Source organism: Eleutherodactylus coqui, chromosome 3 (assembly GCF_035609145.1).
Source record: "Eleutherodactylus coqui strain aEleCoq1 chromosome 3, aEleCoq1.hap1, whole genome shotgun sequence".
In the NCBI taxonomy this organism is placed as follows: Eukaryota; Metazoa; Chordata; class Amphibia; order Anura; family Eleutherodactylidae; genus Eleutherodactylus; species Eleutherodactylus coqui.
Window position 1 is genome coordinate 294,440,594 of NC_089839.1, and position 20,378 is coordinate 294,460,971.

Here is a 20,378-nt window from a genome sequence, read left to right on the forward strand (position 1 = left end):
ATAGGGTGTTCATTCATTCATCGTCTGCTGCTTGTCCACAGAAAATGATGGGGTCTCCCAAGGATGCCTCGTAGAGCAGCTGACACTTTCCTTCCCGCATTTGTCTTGGCTGCATACAGACGTTTATCACACAACAGGGGGCGATATTGAGCACAAGGGGAAGTTCCTTTACCATTCAACATAGAAATGTCTTCTGTAATAGGGTCGTTAAAGGGGTTTCATGAAGATTAATGCTATTTCAAATTGATGCCGATCCAGTGGTCAGTTATTACTTGAGGGTCTGGCTTCAGAAATCCCGGCCGATCAGCTGGTGATGAGAGTAATTTTTGATGCAGTGGCCACTACAGGGTATATGTGGTATTACATGTGGCTATGCAAATTAATGGTTGACCATGTGATATACAATGGGCTGGGTTCTTTAGAGAGAAGGAGACAACCTTTGTTAATGAGAATATCACTGGTAATTTTTTTCACAAATTAATACCAGAAAGTATTGTGGGCATGCTCTGTTACCTGTGTAGGGAGGAGGAGGTGAGCTGTGACCATCACTTATTGTGAATGCTGGCCTCTGTGTTATCTATAGATAGATGTCACTTTTTATTGGCCTGCCTCTTTGACACAGGGCTCTGTTACTGAGTAAACAGGCAAACTTCAAAGTGTGTTCTTTCAGAATAACACATACAGAGGAGCACAATGCATATGTGTTCCAGGATCGTGCTGGCCGTGGTTCAGGCAGCTTCAGCTCAGTGACAGATTCCCCTTAAGGTTTAATGCCCACGGCCGTGACAGGCTCCGCAAGCGGAATATCGCAGCGGAGCCCATCACGGCGCCCCCCCCCCCAAAGACCCCATACTCACCTCTGAATCCGCTGCCCGACGTCCTGCATCCCGTGACGGCGCTCATGCGCAGTACAACGCATGACGCGCCGGCAGTGTCATGTGACGCTCTGACAGTGTCATATGACACGCCAGCCCCGTCAAATGATGCGTCATATGTTGCGGGCATTGGTAGTCGGGGAAGCGTTTTAACGCTATCTTCCGCTGTGCTACAGCGGAAGATAGTATGACGGACGGCTTCCATTGACTGCAATGGAAGCTGTCCATGCGTACGCCCGCCGCAAAATAGAACATGCCGCGGGTGAGGACGTGTGATTTCACGGGGCGGAATTCCACAGTGGAATTCCGCACCGTGAGCATTGCACTATTAGGTTCAATAGAACCTTATAGCTGCGGGGCAACGCTGCGGATTTTCGCTGCGTGATACGCGGTGGAAATCTGCCCGTGGGAATTAGCCTTAAGGGTTCTCCATTCTGGTTAATAGACGAGGTCATTGCTGCCTCTCATCCATGCGATTTTTGGCCGCGCTGTGAGTGTCCGAAAATTGCAGCCCCTGTGTGAATGAAGCCTGAGTGCTCCCACCCACTGGCGATATTTTCTCCACTGCGATGCGATTCTAAAGTTAAAGTCTCGCATCGCAGTGCGAGAAAAAAATCGTCATGACGCCGGGATATCGCCAGTCTTTTAAGGTACAAAACTGAGTTTTACTTATTTTTGTACTACTGTAGCTATACAAAAAAAGATGAATCTTTCTTTACAGCCGCTTTAAGACAAGTGGATTTTTACTTTGTATCTGGTGTTTTGTGCACTGTAAGAAGGAAATATTGTATCCATTTACATGGCCATACTTCTCATGCCGGTGGAACCTCCAACCAAACAGCCTTGTGTGGCACAGAGTATCAAGGCAGCAGAAATGCAATCCTAAGGCCTCATGTCCTCTACTAAAATGGATTTAGTAAATCCATGCGGGTGTCCCGCAAGCGTGATCCGCGCCCATAGGGATGCATTGGACACCCGCAGGTAATGAAATACCTGCGGATGTCATTTTTCCCTGCCGCGCAGATCGCATGTGCGGGAAATCACCTGCAGCATGCTCCATTTTCTGCTGGAGGCCTATGGAAGCCGTCCGTATCCGCAGCACACCCGCAGCTGAATTTCTGCTCTCCTGCACGATAAGCAGGAGTTAAAAACAAAAAAGAGTGCATGGCGCATGCGTGCAGCACGCTTCTGGCGTGCCGAGCACATCTGCTGGGCCGAAGAAAGAAGATCCGGCCGCAACGGAGGGCAGATCCGCAGCGTCCGGACAGGCAAGTACATTTTATTTTCAAGCCTCATGTCTGCCGGAAAGGAGGGACCCGCTGCGGGATTCTGCATGGAGAATCCGCGCGAGCCCGAATTTCCCAGTGGACATGAGGCCTAAGCTCTTGCTCATGACCTGAAGGTTGTGAGTTCAATCCCCGTTGTGGTTCAGGTAGTCGGCTCAAGTGCCCTCCATCCTTCCGAGGTCGGTAAAATTAGTACCCAGCTTGCTGGGGGGGTAAAAAGATGACTGGGGAAGGCAATGGCAAACCACCCTACAAAAACAGTCTGCCACAATGTGATGTCACCCTACCTTTTTTTTTATAAAGTCAGCATATGCTATATTTGTCCATTTTTGCCTCCATTCATTGGTTTGATTCTATAGATACTTTACCTACTCTTAGGGCACCTTCACACGGGCGTATTTGCACATTTTCGTGCATGCACTAAATCAGCAGAGAATGGAACCCATTGATTTCAATTGGTTCGTTCTCATTTCCTTTTTTTTGTGCACGCGTGTAAAAAAAAACCAAAACACAGCATGCTCTACTTGTGTGGGTTTTTGCGCATCAGAGGTCCCTATAGAAATCTACAGGGGTGCGCAAATGTGTTTGCAATATGCAAAATGTGCAATATGCTGCGCAATTCCGCATGGAAAAGAACACATCAGACAAATTAGCCATTTAAATCGCAGGGCGCGCAAAAAAACATACCATGGTACAGCGAAATACGCCGATAGATGCGCAAAAAAGACTCATTCACAGTGCAAATACGTTGCGCTGCGGCGTGCGCAATTGAAGGAGCCCTTATAAATAAATGAAAAACGGTTGCTGGATTGAAACAAAACATCTCTATCCGACGAGCGTCCGGCAATATTTATCACCATATGTATCATACAATTATGGTAATGAGAATTTAATACACAACGGCACGAACCAATCAGAACCATTTTCCCACCACACCCCCAAGTTGTAACAGAAAGGAAACAGGTGCTGGATGTATATGCAGATATGTAGCACTGTGCATTACAAGCATATGGTAAGGCATATTGTACTAGCACTTCCTATGAATGCTTGTTTTATGTATATATATCAAGTAGCATAATGAAGTCGTACAGTTGGCGCAGACACAAAAACACTTTTCTCCCTTCTTCCCTTGTGCACAAAAGACACTTCTGAGCCTTCTCTTCTAAGACTTTACCCTGTTCACACTGCTCTTCCTTTGTAAAAGGTTCTTTTCAAGACGACTTTGATAAAACAAAATCAAAGAAATGTCTAAATGACCCTCTAATGACCAGAGCTAATAAGGAAAATGCTTCTAAAATTTCTTCTAGCCGCCTATAAAGGGCCCATTGTTTTACCTCTGAGAGCCATGAGTGGAACCTGTATTTTCCGAGATGACTCGTCTATCGACATAATACCTGAATCGCCGCATTATGTATTTAAAGAGCCTTTAATAATTCTGTTCCCACAGCAGGTTGTTGCCACGTCTCTTCTGTTCAGCCATTTAGACAGACATGACAGATTGACTTCCAGTTTGATTTCCTGTTTGTTTAGTTTAAAAAAAAAAAATACAACCAAAAAAAATAAACTCTCCGCATGTTCTTGTGTGAATGTTTTTAAATGTTTTTCAGTGTCGCACTCTGTTGTGTCGATGTAAGGGACTGAAAACAAGAAAATAATAGATGAAACCACACGGATTCAAATGTCGGATTTGTACAATATTATTAAAAACATTACTCTTCAGACCAGAAAATTAGAACATTTTAAGTTTAAAAAATAAATATATTGTAATAATACACTGAATGGCCACTTTATTACACTTTATTATAGGCCCCCATCTAGTAGCACATTGGACCTCAGTTCAGGGCAACAGTTATTATAATGTAGGCTGAAGAGTCCAGGGCTGTGGGGATAAACCCACAACAGCACTACGGAGCAGAAAGGCAGCAGCACTAACAGCCAGCACCCTCAGGAACTGACGTTGGATTTGTTCGGACATGGAATTGCACCTTTATCATTGTCTGATGTTGTACCAGGATGCTTCTGAACTAAGTAAGTTAACAGTCAGTCTTCATGGGTCTTAGACTCTCTTCTACTGTGGTGTATCATGCTACATTGATTTAATTACACCAGGAGGCAGAGACCAGCCCTTCACCATCACTCCCATCTCTCACTGTAGTGTAGCTGTTTGGGGAGAGCATCACATAGTAACAGCCACTGTGGGGGGGAAACACTTTCAATCCAAAATATCACCCCCATTCTGGCTTACCAGACAAGCAAACCACACCTGAGTGCCAGAAGCAGAGGCTGGCATGCAAAGGAGAGGAGGAAGGCAGGGGAGTTGCTGGCGAAGTAAGACAGCAGCGGACACAGCACTGCAGCCACCCGGTCTCCACGCTCGGTCATTGTCAGTGTTGGCCGGGCAGCATTCTCACATCTTAGGGATGAGTAAATGTGCTGAGCAGCTTTCACATAAATGTATTTCTTACAAAAGTTGAGCACTTCTGCCAATGTCAGAAATGAACTGATGAGAGGTCCCTGCACTTTTACCCATCCCTAGATGAACCTTTCACAGCACTGAATATAATGTGATTGAGATAGCAGGTAAGCCTTGTGAACCTTTCACTAGTTCTGTATTGCACCAAAGCTTACCAGCTCCCCTTTATCACATTACCTGCTATACTGTGAAATGGTCGTTTAGGGCCAGGTAAGGGCTAACCACACTGTCTTTAGCTCTATCCAAAGTGTCCCGGTCTGACCACAGGTTTCTGGACCCAAAGTCGGAACATCATTTATGTGTATGATTTTTGTCTTTGGGTCTAGAGAAGGAGCTAAAGACAGCGTAGTTAGCCCCCTAATGTGCAGGGCGCCTGCGATATCAGTTGTTTTCTTGCAAGAAAACAACTTATGAGTCGGGGGCGGAGCTAAGCTCCCGCCCCTCCCCGCCCATTGTCCGAGACCATATTGCATAAAAGTCGGTTTACTCTGCAAACCAAAACCAGTTGCTCAGTCCTTCTCTGTACGCTTGTGGCTGTAGTCTCAGTGACGGTGGCAGCAGATCTATCTCTCTTTCAAAAATTGTAGCAATCAGAATACATTTTCCCCGGCATCGCCTGACACTCTGCAGTTATAATGACTGCTGTATCAGCTCTGATGGGTCACAGCGGCCATTCTCCCTTTTCCCAACCATTTTTTGAAAAAGTGATAGGCCCCAGGGTAGACCCTGAAAAAGTTTTAATTTGGGCACTTGCACCAACATTGCAACTTTTTAATGACAGAGTTCTGGTGCTACAGACCTAGTAGATATGCCCCAAAGAATCATTTTCTTTTCAGATAGTTATCAAGCTTCTTGCATAATAAGAATGAGCGCTCTCTGTTCATCGTATTTTGAACTCAACTAACCTCTCAATGGCATTGCCTGCCCTCCACTTCCACCATCTATGCCAATGGGCATAGCTGTAGAGGAGCTGGTGATAGGCTTGCTGGACCAGGTTGGAACAACTGTTCCTTGCTCAGGCTTACCTCGGCTGGCCGGTTTAAGTTTTTCCTCCATAGGGCACTCCGCTGCTGAAAATAGCTTCTGCAGGGCTCGGGCCGCACAGGGTCCACTTGAGATCGTATCATGAACAGGGCCCAACTTCATAGGGTAGAATGAAGGATGAATGCTAGTCAGCTGCTGCAAAGGCAAATAAAGTCTTGGGGTGCATTAAAAGCGGTATAGGGGCGAGGGACGAGAACATTATCCTCCCACTATATAAGGCACTTGTCAGGCCCCACATGGAATACTGCGCACAGTTCTGGTCACCGATGCTCAGGAAAGATGTTACAGTGCTGGAGGGGGTTCAAAGAAGGGCAACTAAATTAATAAACGGTATGAGAGGACTGGAATACCCAGAGAGGCATCAAACTGGGATTATTCAGTCTAGAAAAAAGACAGTTAAGGGGCGATCAAATAACTATGAATACATTAAGGGACAATACAAGGATCTTTCCCGTGATCTGTTTATACCCAGGACTGCGACGGTAACAAAAGGGCATCCGCTACGATTAGAAGAAAGCAGGTTTCATCACCAACACAGAAAAGGGTTCTTTACTGCAAGAGCAGTGAGACTGTGGAACTCTCTGCCTGAGGATGTGGTGATGGCAAAATTGCTAAGGAAGTTTAAGGGGGGACTAGATGTCTTTCTAGAGCGTCATGATCTTACAGGATATAGACCTAAAATAACCAGAAGAGTTGTTGTTTCGGGGATCTTTTCAAATGTTGATCCAGGGATTATTCTGATTATTCTGGAGTTGGGAAGGTAATTTTCCACCTCAAAATGGAGTAAATTTGCTTCTGTCTTATTGTCTTTTTTTTTGCCTTCCATGATTACCATGTGAGGAGTGGGGGGAACCGCTTGGACAATTGTCTTTTTTGGCCTAGTATACTATGTTACTATGTTAACAGTTTTTAACAAAGAAGTCTCCATTTTGCTTCTCCCATTTGCACACTTCTCCCTTCTGCTCTCTACAAGTGGGACAACAACAATAAACACAAAAACAACATCCATGTTAGTGTAACTGTGCTGTTAGATATACTGTGGATGCCATGTTAGGTATGGTCGGTAGGAGCTCGGAGAATCAAGACAAGTATCGCATAAGCCGACTTATTAGTTAGAATATGATTTTGAGGACAATGAACCCCCAAAGGGCCAATCACAGGAATAGCAAGTTTTATGATAACATGCAACCAGTTGTAACTAAAGTTGTATTCCTATTAGAGATGAGCGAACGTGTTCTTCCGAGCTTGATATTCGTGCGAATATTAGGGTGTTCGGTATGTTCGTTATCCGTAACGAACACCATGCGGTGTTCTGGTTACTTTCACTTCCTTCCCTGAGACGTTAGCGCTTTTTTTTGGCCAATAAAAAGACAGGGAAGGCATTACAACTTCCCCCTGCAACGTTTAAGCCCTATACCACCCCCCTGCTGTGAGTGGCTGGGGAGATAAGGTGTCCGCCTGATATAAAAGTCTGCCCCTCCCGCGGTTCGCTATGGATGCATTACTTACGTTTTTAGATGATCTGCGGCGCTCCTGCAGGCTGTCACTCCCTCCTAATCCACGGCAAAGTATTCCTTTCTCCACGAAAGGCTTGAAATCCCCGCCTCCAGAAACACAGCCAATCACAGCCATTCAATGACATCATTGTCATTGGCTGTGATTGGCTGAAGGCACGTGTCTTTCTGGAGGCGGGGATTTAAAGCCTTTCATAGAGAAAGCTTGTCTGCCGTGGATTAGGAGGGAGTGACAGCCTGCAGGAGCGCCGCAGATCATCTAAAAACGTAAGTAATGCTTTTTATTCTTTGCTCCACTGTATTACCGGCGTATAAGGTGACAGTTGGGGGGTCGTCTTATACGCCCGGTCGCCTTATACGCCGGTATATATTTTTAGTGTAACACATTTCTGGATGAATTGCAGGAAAGGGGTTATATATTTAACCCCTTTCCGACCATTCATCCTGCGATCGCGGGCAGCCCATTGCATTCAGTGGAACCTGCTGTATTGCCGCTCCATTGAATTCAATGGGCAAACATCGTTCTTCTCTGCTACAGCTGTGGCAGAGGAGAACGATCTTTATGCTGACAGTGGGGGGGGGGGGGCACTCTTGCCGCTATTGTGGCTTAATAGTGGGACCTGTGAACTTGAGATGCAGCCCACCATGTTGCCCCTCGCCTGCCCTATCCGTTGCTGTGTCGTTCCCATCACTTTCTTGAATTGCCCAGATTTTCACACATGAAAACCTTAGCGAGCATCGGCGAAATACAAAAATGTTCGGGTCGCCCATTGACTTCAATGGGGTTCGTTATTCGAAACGAACACCCGGACATCGCGGGAAGTTCGTTCCGGATAACGAACACCCGAACATTTTGGTGTTCGCTCATCTCTAATTCCTATCAATGCATTTAGCATTTAACCTATTAGCATATAACCAATTAGCGCATACTGCTTGGTTGTTTTCAGCAAATATTTCGACTCAGAACTTTCATGTTTATCTGGCATCTGTTGAGCGGACAGTCTTTATGTTGTGTTTTACATCATCGACTGGTTTCTTCTTCTGTAGACTAGAGATCACATGCTGAAGATCAGTCGTCCCTCTATACTTAAAACCTATTGTGCAAGATCCAGTATTTCTTGTTTTATGTTAACTGCTTTATTTTCTCATTAGATAAGGAACAAAGGCAAATCTGCATTCTTAGTAACAGGTCTTGTGTCTGATCGAGATATTTTCTGCAAACCATTCCAACTGTTTCTCATAAAAGAGTTTACATGTATCTGAACTAAACTTCTTTAAGGCATAAATAATAATAAAGTAGCTTATGACAAAATTGATAATTATACTTCATTTGTCATTTCCTGAACATCCAGATGTCAGCACTGGCCAGATTTGCTTTCTCAGTGGCCAGTGATCCATACAACTAGTGTCTGTATACACACAGCCCAGCACCAATCACAGGAGCTACTCCCTGAAGCCCGTTCCCACTCTTGGCACGCTAATAAAATCACTTTATACCAATCAAGAAGCCACTGTGAGAACACAGTATGGGGACACAGATTGGTTTGGGATCGGCAAAGGCATCCGACAGGGCTGCATCCTCTCACCCTTCTTATATGCGGAATTGATCATGCGGAAAATGGACCTAGATGAATTGGAAATCGGGATGAAAATAGGTGGAAGAAACATCAACAATCTCCGTTATGTGGATGACACAACTCTGCTTGCAGAAACAGAGGCCGGTCTGAAGCAGCTAATATGTAAGATTAAAACTGAAAGTGAATAAATGGCCCTTTACCTGAATTTAATTAACACTAAAATTATATCAACCGCAAGAAATGGCCAAATTCAAATCAAAATCGACAAAGAAGCCATAGAATGCGTGCCAGACGTCATCTTCCTTGGCTTAAAAATTGACCAGGCTGGAGAATCTATGCCAAAGATAAGACGTAAGAGAGCATTGGGGTGAAGCGTGATGCTAAACATGGACAAAATCTGGAAAAGTAGGGATATCAGTATAGCAACTAAATGCAGGATAGTGCAAACCACCCTCTTCCCCATAGCTATGTATGGATTTGAAAGCTGGACTGTGAAAAAAGCTGATATAGGAGGAGGATTGATGCGTTGGAGCTTTGGTGCTGGCGAAAGCTGTTGCATATGCCCTGGACGGCGAGGGCAACAAACAGAGAAGTCCTGAATCGTATAAGACCCGATATATCACTGGAGGGCAAGATGACCGGACTCAGACTCACGGAGGGCAAGATGACCGGGCTCAGACTCACGGAGGCCAAGATGACCGGGCTCAGACTCACGGAGGCCAAGATGACCGGACTCAGACTCACGGATTTTGGCCATTTAATGTGAGCAGAGTCATTAGAAAAATCTATAATCCTTGGACAGATCAGTGGCAAAAGAAGACCTGGCGCCAAAAACACAATAGCTGATACTGGCATGGCTATCACACAACTGAAAGAAGCCGTGCAAAACCAAAAAACATGGAGGGAGCTCGCTTTTAGGGTTGCCGAGAGCCGTGAACGGCTAAACGACTAACAATAACAACAAGTCTTTGACACACTTCCATTCCCCTTCGCTCCTAATTCTCTCCACCCCCTTCTCCTTCCATTCCTGTTCCTTCTTAAAGACACAGAACACAAAATATATTTCATAATGCTGAATTCACTGCAATCCTTGGCAATCTGTAATGTTCAAACTAATTAGTTCACTTCGAACTTTTTGATTATCGAAGATTGGGAGACAGGAACGAGGGCTATAAAAGCCTTGTCAGTGCTTACACTAATAACTTACATCGTGCTTACGACTGTTATGTTTCTAATAGCAAACTGAACTTTATACAGTTTAATCTTCCACCATAAAAAAGAAAACTTTTTTTTAAAAAATATTACAAAAAGTTGCTGTATTGAGACCCAAAATGAATCCTTCCCTTTATGCCGGCAGCAATAATGTTTCCTCTGTGTTCCCAATAAATGTAATTCTTGTATTTTATTTTTATATCATTCATAAAACGCTGGAAATGAAAAAAAATTCACACATTTTTGGAATAATTAACCCCATTCGGTGGGGCTATGGAAGAGATTATCTAGACACATATGCACACCTCACAAAATACCCGTCACGTCTTAAAATTTACAAGAGGCGGCTCGGTCCTATTACCTATTTTTTTACGGTCGGCCTGTAAATCATTTTAAACCGCTGTCGAGCCCATCACCTTTCTTTCTGCTGATGTTGCTGCCTAATAATTCCAAGTGGCTGTGCAGCGTAATGTAAGCACTTCATTATATGGACACTTTATTGGCTCTGTGATTTGTGCTAACGGTGACCATCAAATGAGAATATAAGGCCTTGATGCTTCCACTTATAACCAGCTGCTGGATGCCGGCTCATAGCTATTGCAGGTCTCCGAGTTGATGTTTTTGCTTTGAAGTAGCTATTGTGTTATATTTATAACGGTTTCATCATACTTATATCAAAATGATTACATTTACACTGAATGACCACTTTATTAGAGCCCCCCCATCTAGTAGCACATTGGACCTCCTCTGGCCTTCAGAGCCGTGCAAATTCCTCAATGCATAGATTCCACGAGAGAGTAGTGTGCGTCCATCCATCCTTGTCCTTTCTAGGAATGTGGCTCAGTTTCGAGCACTCTTTCAGTACTGGGCTTCAAATCCTTTGAAGGATAACATCTACATGGCACTTTGAAGGGAAAGGGACTTGTTATTTATATAGTGCTGACTTATTCCGCAGCACTTGCAGGTAATTTATTACTCATTTTACAGACCTCGGAAGGATGGAAGGCGGAGTCAACTTTAAGCCGGCTACCTGAACCACATGGGGATTGAACTCACAACCTTCAGGTCATGAGCGATAGCTTAGGACTGTGTTTCTATTGCCTTAACACTCTGTGCTTCATGAGGTCGTTCAGATGTTACCCTTGGTCAGATTTAAACCTAGAACTCCAGTACTGCTAACAACTGAGCTGCCACACTTCTTCTTTCTTCCCCCTTCTCCAAAGGAGGAAAATATGGAGAAGAATAAAAAATAATAAACACAAAGAGAACATACAAACTTCATGCAGATGTTGTCTAAAATCAGCTGTGAACTAATAACGCCAGCACTGGAAGGCAGTGGGGCTAGCCACTGAGCAACCAAGCGTCTTCCTTCTTCCTCCTCCTGCTTCTTCTTCTCCAAAGGATTAAAAGGGGAAAAAGAAGAAGGAAAAGAAGATCTTATTATTCTCCCTTATCTCCTGACTTATCCCCTTTCTTCTCCTTTTTATACTTCTTCTTTTCCTTCTACTACTTCTCCATGTTCTCCTTCACCGCTGTAGGAGAAGGAGGAAGAAGGAAGAAGAACAAGCATAGTGGCTTGCTGGAGTTCTAGGTTCAAATCTTTCCAATGGCAACATTTGGATGGTGTTTTTATGTTCTGTTTGTGTTAATTCTTCCTGTTCTTCTGGAGCAGAAAGCACAGTGGTGGTGGCTCAGTCATCAGCACTGCTGTCCAAATATGACGAAGACTTACATCTAGATGTTGTTTTTATGTTCTATTTGTGTTTATTCTTGCTGCTGTTCTTCTCATCCAGAGCAGAATGGACAAGTGTGGTGGCTCAGTGGTTAGCATTACTGCTTTGCAGTGCTGGAGTTCAGATCTGACCCAGGGCAACATCGGGATTGTATTTTTCAAAAATCCAGGCAGATGTTATCCTTGATGGGGTTGAACCTGGGACACCAGCACAGAAAGGCAACAGTGCTAATCACTAAGATACATTAATAGAAAAACACACACACCACCTATGTTTAATAGCTTTTCTAAAAATTGGGTCGGGGGCACCTGATCTGGTTTTGCAGAAATGGGGTCAATTTTATCACCCCGCCAATCACAATGAGCAACACTATTCCTGACATTCTCCTCTGACCCCTTTTTAGCAATGAGTTGTTTCCGTTCTTATGACCTCCTTTCAATGGATGTTTTTCAGTGATCGTGCCATTCTCAGTATATTCTCCACAAGGATGGCAGTGAAATGCTGACTATGGCTAGTCTAGCACTGATGACTAGGCCTGGCTGAAAGTTGGTGAGATTGATGTATTTTCACATTCTAATGTAGTAAAATTGATGGTTACTGCAAATGTTGCATAACGTCATAGGAAAAAAGTTATAGGAACCTTGTGACAGTCAATTTGGAGTTTATGGACAACTTACTGAACTGGAGGGACATATGTCTTTTTTTGGCCTTAAATACTATGTTACTAGGATTGTACCATCATGGTGCTCTAACCTTAAAGGGAGCCTATCAGCAGTTTCAACCCTGCTAAGCTGACTATAGGGGCGGAGTACTGAGTAACAGCTCTTTCCAAAAATAAGTTTGTTAGGCTTCCATTTCAAAGCATCCCTGTGGAAAATGCTTTTAAACTTTCCCGTGCCGCATGCTAATGTTCAGAGTCCAATCTGGTGCACAGGTTGCCCTTACCAGGACTCAGGGGGCACAGTCTTAAACAACATATTTTAACAGGGAAAAAATAATCATAATCAACATGACACCCCCTTACAGAGGAATTATGCTGACTCCTTGAGAGAACATAGAGCCAAGTAATTCTCGGGTGGTCAGAATAAGATCACATGACTTGAGGAGAAGGACTCCAAGAAGTTGCAGGTAGAAAGCAATAACTAACCAAAGTCATACTAGACAACTTATAAGAGGAAAACACGTCAAGCCAACGCTTGTTGGGACCGTCTTCCATTTGTAAACTGATGTCCCCACTGCGAAAGAACCTGCGGATCAAGAATAGGTCTTTATAGTCACCTAAGGACCCACTGCAAAGACTCCATACTTGGAAGGCAATCATGCTTGGCCACGAATGATAGCTTATGATGACTGAGGATATAGTCAATAATCAATGAAACAAAAATAATCATAGTATACATTTAATTAATTTACTGCATTTTGAAGACTGAATCTTGGCCTCTAGAAGGGACAGCTTGCTTCTTGTATGTTTCTAAAGGCCCATTTACACGCAACAATTATTGCTCAAAATTCATTCAAATGACTGCAAATGAGCAATAATCATTACATGTAAATGCAGCTTTTGTGAACTTAAAATCCATCCTTGAGCCGCAGAGAGATAAAGTATCTCTCAACAGACCGCATGCTGTGTTCTCTGCTGGAGTCGTAAGATTACATTGTATTCTGCCTGCAGCCCTGATGAGAACTATGCAGCTGTGTGCAGAGCCCAGACCACATGCTGGGCTCTGCAAACAGCTCCCGGACGCTCATTTACATGCAAATGAAGATGATAAAGTGTTAATGGACATTAGTGTCCATTAACACTTAATGCAAAATGATCGCTAAAGACTAGAGATGAGCGAACATGTCCGTTACGGACACATCCGCACCCGGACACCGGCTTTGCCGAACACTGCAGTGTTCGCGCGTAAAGGTCCGGGTGCCGCCGGGGGGCGGGGAGATGCGCGGCGGCGCGGGCGGCAGTAGCGGGGAACAGGGGGGAGCCCTCTCTCTCTCCCTCTCCCCCCCACTCCCCGCCGCACCCCCCCGCGCTGCCACGGCGGCCCCCGAACTTTTTCGCCCGAACACTGAAGTGTTCGCAAAGTTCGGTGTTCGGGCGAAAAAGGGGCGGGGCCGAACGTGTTCGCTCATCTCTACTAAAGACCCTTTCACACACAACTATTATCACTCGAAATTCGCTCAAAAGCCATCTTTTGAACAATAATTGTTGGGTGTAAATGTGCCCATCTTTCACTTTTCTGATGAACGATGAATTTCAGTTTGGCATGAAATCCATCGTTCGGCAGAAGATCTGATAGGACGGACCGCACGCTGTGTTCTGCCCAGGTAGCGCTGATAACATTGTCTCAGCTGTCAGCCCCGTGGCAGAACAAAGGGAATTTATTCAGAGAACAGCAGGAGGTCTGTTCCCTGAATACAGCTCCTGTCGGCTCACATGCTACTAATTGGTACTAATAGGGATTAGTACCAAGTAGTAGTTTATGCAAAATGATCGCTCTAAAGCCATCTTTTGAGTGACCATCTTTGTGTGTAAATGTACCCTAAGACTTTCAATCATTTGAAAGATTATCTTTGCGTATAAATGGGCCTTAACCCTGTAAAAGCAGTAATTACGCAGACACTATGAAGAGCATTTCTATTTGGATGCCATGGCTAGTACAATCATGCAGACACTATCACTAATATTATTATAATTTTAAAGAAGTGGTCCAGTTGTTAACTATTTATGGCCGATCCTCAGGATCCGTCATCAGTAGTAGATTGGTGGTGGTTCATTGCCCAAGCCCTTTACAGATCAGATGTTTGCTGGCCTAGTGTACTCATGTACTGAAGTGAATTCTGCAGGAAGCAGACAGCTATGTTTTTAATGCAGTGGTCAGGCTTGCTATTGCAGGGCAAGTCAGCATTGAAATGAATTGGAACTTTGACTACAATACCACGGCTGGCCACTACAGTAAAAATGGAGCTGTCTGCATCCTGCAGAAATCAGCTCAGTGCACAAGCACAGCAGACTGGCATACAGCCAATTGACATGTGGTCCCTGTCAATCTATTGCTGAGGACTACTGGAATATATATATGTTGTCGTTGTTAGCCGTTTAGTCGTTCTTGACATTCGGCGACCCTAAAGGCTCCCTCCCTCCATGTTTTTCGGTTTTGCACGGCTTCTTTCAGTTTCGTGATATCCATTCTAAGCATGTTTGGTCAGGATCTTGCCAAAGGTAGGCAAACTCCCATTTCAATTTACATTTCTGTATTATTTGCACTTTTTTCAAGTTTTTATTTATTTATGCTCTATACAAAATACTTTATTTTCTTCCTTTTATTATTACCCCACTATTTATCGTAATCCTAATTGATTTTTTCTCCCTTTTTTAAATTTTCTTGTCAACCTCTTATTTTATCTCTTTTAACTTCCTTACTGTACTTGCAATTTGCTATTATCTGTAATTACCTGGATGTCTGAGGAAGAGGTCTGTGTGCCTCAAAACATGTGAAGGCCCATTTAGATTGGACGAGTGTAGAGCAAACGATGCCTGACACTCGTCCCTGCACATACTCTCTTACGATGAGCTGATCGTTCAGTGTAAATAGCAGCTGTTCAGTACTGAACAGATGCTATGTTAACTCAATGGACAGGGGCGGGGGAGCAAGAGGAGAGAAATCTCCTGTAGCCTCTCCACTGTGAGCTAACGATACTAGCTCCTGTGCAGGTGCACGAGAGCTAGTATGTGTGCGGGGACGAGTGTCGGGAATCGTGTGCCTGACACTCGTCCCGTCTAAATGGGCCTTTACACTGATGACTTGACTTGGATTTCACACTACTAGCTTAATTTTACTAAATCGTCACTTGGACTCTACAGAGTATATAACTTGTTAGCTGTATAAGACTACACCAACTATAGGTTCAGCCTGAGTCCAAGTTTTTTCACTTCTTCTCCATTATCCTGAGCATAGTCCATGAGTAGTTTACAACCAGACAATCCCTTTAATGCTATGGATTACAGTATGATGTAGTAGTATTTGGATGATATTACTATTTGGTGCTACGGCTGGTGCTATTACATGGACACAATGGCTTGTGTTCTTATTAGGGTGTTATGGCTGCCATCATTATGTACCATTCTTTAAGGGGTTAATGCTCTACTACTACCGGTAGCAACACAGTCCCTTAATACACAACGCTTTAACCCCGGGTGTTTCTATTGTGCAGTCTCGCATTCCTGTAGCATTATCTCAGTTCATACATATGAGCAATAGTTAAGTTCAGGTCCTGCACAACAGGCCTGTTTAACTGCTTACATCCCTAGTGGTGGGCACACCTAAAATTTGGGTTTGAGGCAGGCCTCACTTACGGTTCATTGCGTGGGAGTTGCAGCTTCAACTGATGCAGATTTTCCTGGGTCAGGAACACGATTCTACCACTGCTCCCTTGGATCTTTAACACTCTTCAGATTTCCAACCGGGTTAGGGATGTAGCAGAATCTATCTGGTAGCTTCCAGAAGTGGTAATCTGTTGGTCCTTGATCCTGCTGTTCTTGCCTCAGAAACCTCTCTCTGCATTCCATTGCTTTCCTTACCCGCAGTGCGCTAGCAGCAACCCCCCAGCATCTGTAGCTCCCACTTAGTCCCTGCATTCACTCCTCCATGGCGTAGCAAGAAATGCCTTTTATATGGCCGCAGCTCTAGCCACCAGATCACTCCCATGGAGCATGCTAAGTTCTGCGGTGCATATTTTGGCGCAAATGTTTATTTCAGTTCATCTCCCAGTACATCTATAATTTAACCCTTTAGCATAGCCCCTTACAATTATACAGGCACCATGGCTAATATTATTATTGGCTGGCACTATTATGTAAACACTATGGATGCCCCTAGTGACGCTATTATATAAGCGCTACGGGTGCTATGTCTGTCACTATTACGTGGACACTGTGGCTAGTATTACTAGTTTGGTTCTATCCTCGCCACTTTTATATGGAAGTTGAGTCTCACTGTATTACTGCACCCCCCGTTGCTGTAATAAGTGTATAACGGGCCGTGTTGATTTATATTCCCAGCGTCTCCAGTACATTCTCTATGTTTTTTATAATTATTCCAGTTTTCAATAAGTCATTTTAATGGGTGAACAGCAGTTCGCTAAAAGAACTCATCGACCGAGTGGCGTTATCCCGGCAGCTCAATTACAATTTCAAAGTCTCCGGTACACGGCGGCCGGTTATATTTCAAAAACTTGGGGAAAAATAAATGTGTTTTCAATTATTGGATACGTGCAGACAATTTCCTGTCTGAAGCAGGTGTGCCGATAATTAAATATATATGCGCCTGCCAGGACCACAGTGTTTACACAATGGAAGGTCGCTCGTATTTTACTCCCCCAAATGTTGCTGTCATTCCATGATTTACGTATTACCTCATACGTAATACACAAACCTATAAAGTATCTGTTATATGCAAGGATGTCTGCAATACCTATCGTAGAGGCAGACCAGGCAGCTGTGATGGGGCCCTTGGAATGAGGGGGCCCAGCGCTGCTCGCTCCCATACCCTCTGCGGTTGGAAAGTTGTATAGGACTTTTCTTTCTATAGACATTAAATAACCAGCGGGTTGTTGATCTGGGTCTTGGAGTCGGGTAGGAACTTTCAAACATTGATCCAGGGATTATTCTGACTGCCATTATGGAGCGGGGAAGGAATTTTTTTCCCCAAATGGGCTAAATTGGCTTTTGCCTCATTAGTTCTTTTTTTTTTGTCTTCCTCTGGATCAACAAGGAAGGGGGGTGGAAACAGGCTGAACTGGATGCACATTGTCTTCTTTCAGCCTAACATATTATGTTACTACATGGCTAACGTAGTGAAGGGTGCGGGCTTGTTCCAGGATTATGGTCCATTTTTATGGCGGTATTTTCGAAGCCGTGTATTCCACAGATAGCACATGGCTTCAGAATAACCTATGAGACTATTCAGATTAATGATTTTTTACATGGACTGATTGATATTCTGTGATTGTGACTTTTGGGGCTTTTATGCCGGGCCCCACTTTTTTGAAAAGTGGGTGGGCCTACAATTAGAAGGCAAAGGCATTGGTGGCCTTAGTTCACAGGAACTAGCATACATTATAGTAGAAACTTACACCAGCTCGCGCCTCGTAAAATATTTGTCACTCTGAGCCCGCCACATGGCTCACTTATACAGGCATATGAAACATCGCTCTACAGTTAGGGCCAGAAATATTTGGACAGTGACACAAGTTTTGTTATTTTAGCTGTTTACAAAAACATGTTCAGAAATACAATTATATATATAATATGAGCTGAAAGTGCACACTCCCAGCTGCAATATGAGAGTTTCCACATCCAAATCGGAGAAAGGGTTTAGGAATCATAGCTCTGTAATGCATAGCCTCCTCTTTTTCAAGGGACCAAAAGTAATTGGACAATGGACTCTAAGGGCTGCAATTAACTCAGAAGACGTCTCCCTCGTTAACCTGTAATCAATTAAGTAGTTAAAAGGTCTGGGGTTGATTCCAGGTGTGTGGTTTTGGATTTGGAAGCTGTTGCTGTGACCAGACAACATGCGGTCAAAGGAACTCTCAATTGAGGTGAAGCAGAACATCCTGAGGCTGAAAAAAAAGAAAAACTCCATCAGAGAGATAGCAGACATGCTTGGAGTAGCAAAATCAACAGTCGGGTACATTCTGAGAAAAAAGGAATTCACTGGTGAGCTTGGGAACTCAAAAAGTCCTGGGCGTCCACGGAAGACAACGGTGGTGGATGATCGCCGCATACTTTCTTTGGTGAAGAAGAACCCGTTCACAACATCAACTGAAGTCCAGAACACTCTCAGGGAAGTAGGTGTATCTGTCTCTAAGTCAACAGTAAAGAGAAGACTCCATGAAAGTAAATACAAAGGGTTCACATCTAGATGCAAACCATTCATCAATTCCAAAAATAGACAGGCCAGAGTTAAATTTGCCGAAAAACACCTCAAGAAGCCAGCCCAGTTCTGGAAAAGTATTCTATGGACAGATGAGACAAAGATCAACCTGTACCAGAATGATGGGAAGAAAAAAGTTTGGAGAAGAAAGGGAACGGCACATGATCCAAGGCACACCACATCCTCTGTAAAACATGGTGGAGGCAACGTGATGGCATGGGCATGCATGGCTTTCAATGGCACTGGGTCACTTGTGTTTATTGATGACATAACAGCAGACAAGAGTAGCCGGATGAATTCTGAAGTGTACCGGGATATACTTTCAGCCCAGATTCAGCCAAATGCTGCAAAGTTGATCGGACGGCGCTTCACAGTACAGATGGACAATGATCCCAAGCATACAGCCAAAGCTACCCAGGAGTTCATGAGTGCAAAAAAGTGGAACATTCTGCAATGGCCAAGTCAATCACCAGATCTTAACCCAATTGAGCATGCATTTCACTTGCTCAAATCCAGACTTCAGACGGAAAGACCCACAAACAAGCAAGACCTGAAGGCTGCGGCTGTAAAGGCCTGGCAAAGCATTAAGAAGGAGGAAACCCAGCGTTTGGTGATGTCCATGGGTTCCAGACTTAAGGCAGTGATTGCCTCCAAAGGATTCGCAACAAAATATTGAAAAAAAAATATTTTGTTTGGGTTATGTTTATTTGTCCAATTACTTTTGAGCTCCTAAAATGTGGAGTGTTTGTAAAGAAATGTGTACAATTCCTACATTTTCTATCAGATATTTTTGTTCAACCCTTTAAATTAAACGTTACAATCTGCACTTGAATTCTGTTGTAGAGGCTTCATTTCAAATCCAATGCGGTGGCATGCAGAGCCCAACTCGCGAAAATTGTGTTACTGTCCAAATATTTCTGGCCCTAACTGTAAGTAAAAATGCCCAAATGATTCAAGACTGCTGTAGGAATTGCCTTGGAATATATGCTGACACACATGATATGGGGTTGGGGATGTACACAGCGCTACAGAATATGTTGGCGTTATATAAGTAAAAAAATTAATAAATACTGACAACCATACAGAATTTTTCACAGCTTGACAGACAAGGGCATATGTTTCATAGAGACAGACCATATGGCTCCTTTGGGGCACATGAAGGTTGGGGGCCCAGCAATGTTTGGTCTTAACCCCTTTTCTACTAGTTGGCTGGCATCAGTGCAGGAGTCCCCTTTGAGTTGCTTGAAAACAAGGGGTCACAAGGAACTCCCCAGTGTGTAAGGTTACTATAGAAATGGACTGGGGAAGATGCGCTAAAATTTGCTCTAAAATCATACTGTGCGCCAAAATTTGGTAGAGCATAACTGAGCATTCTTACTGGACGTTAATTGCTAGTCTGATGTTTGGATATAAAAATGACAATTTTTGTCATTTCCTGTGGCAAAACATTTTTATGGTCACAGACACAACATGGAACAGATGAGTTATCATACTGAAGGGCAACTTCAAGTCGCAGCGTCACAGAAGAATTTTGGAGTACAGATAGTCCCCGACTTGCGAACATTCGGGTTACGAATTTCGGAAGATACGAACTATCTGTTCTGCACAGTATGATGTAATGCTATGGCATTACATCATACTGTGCAGGGACCAGACAAGCTTCTATCAAGCCTGATAGAAGCCTGTCCGGTCAGATCGCGGTTGCTGGGCAGCCGGGGGCCTTCTGAAA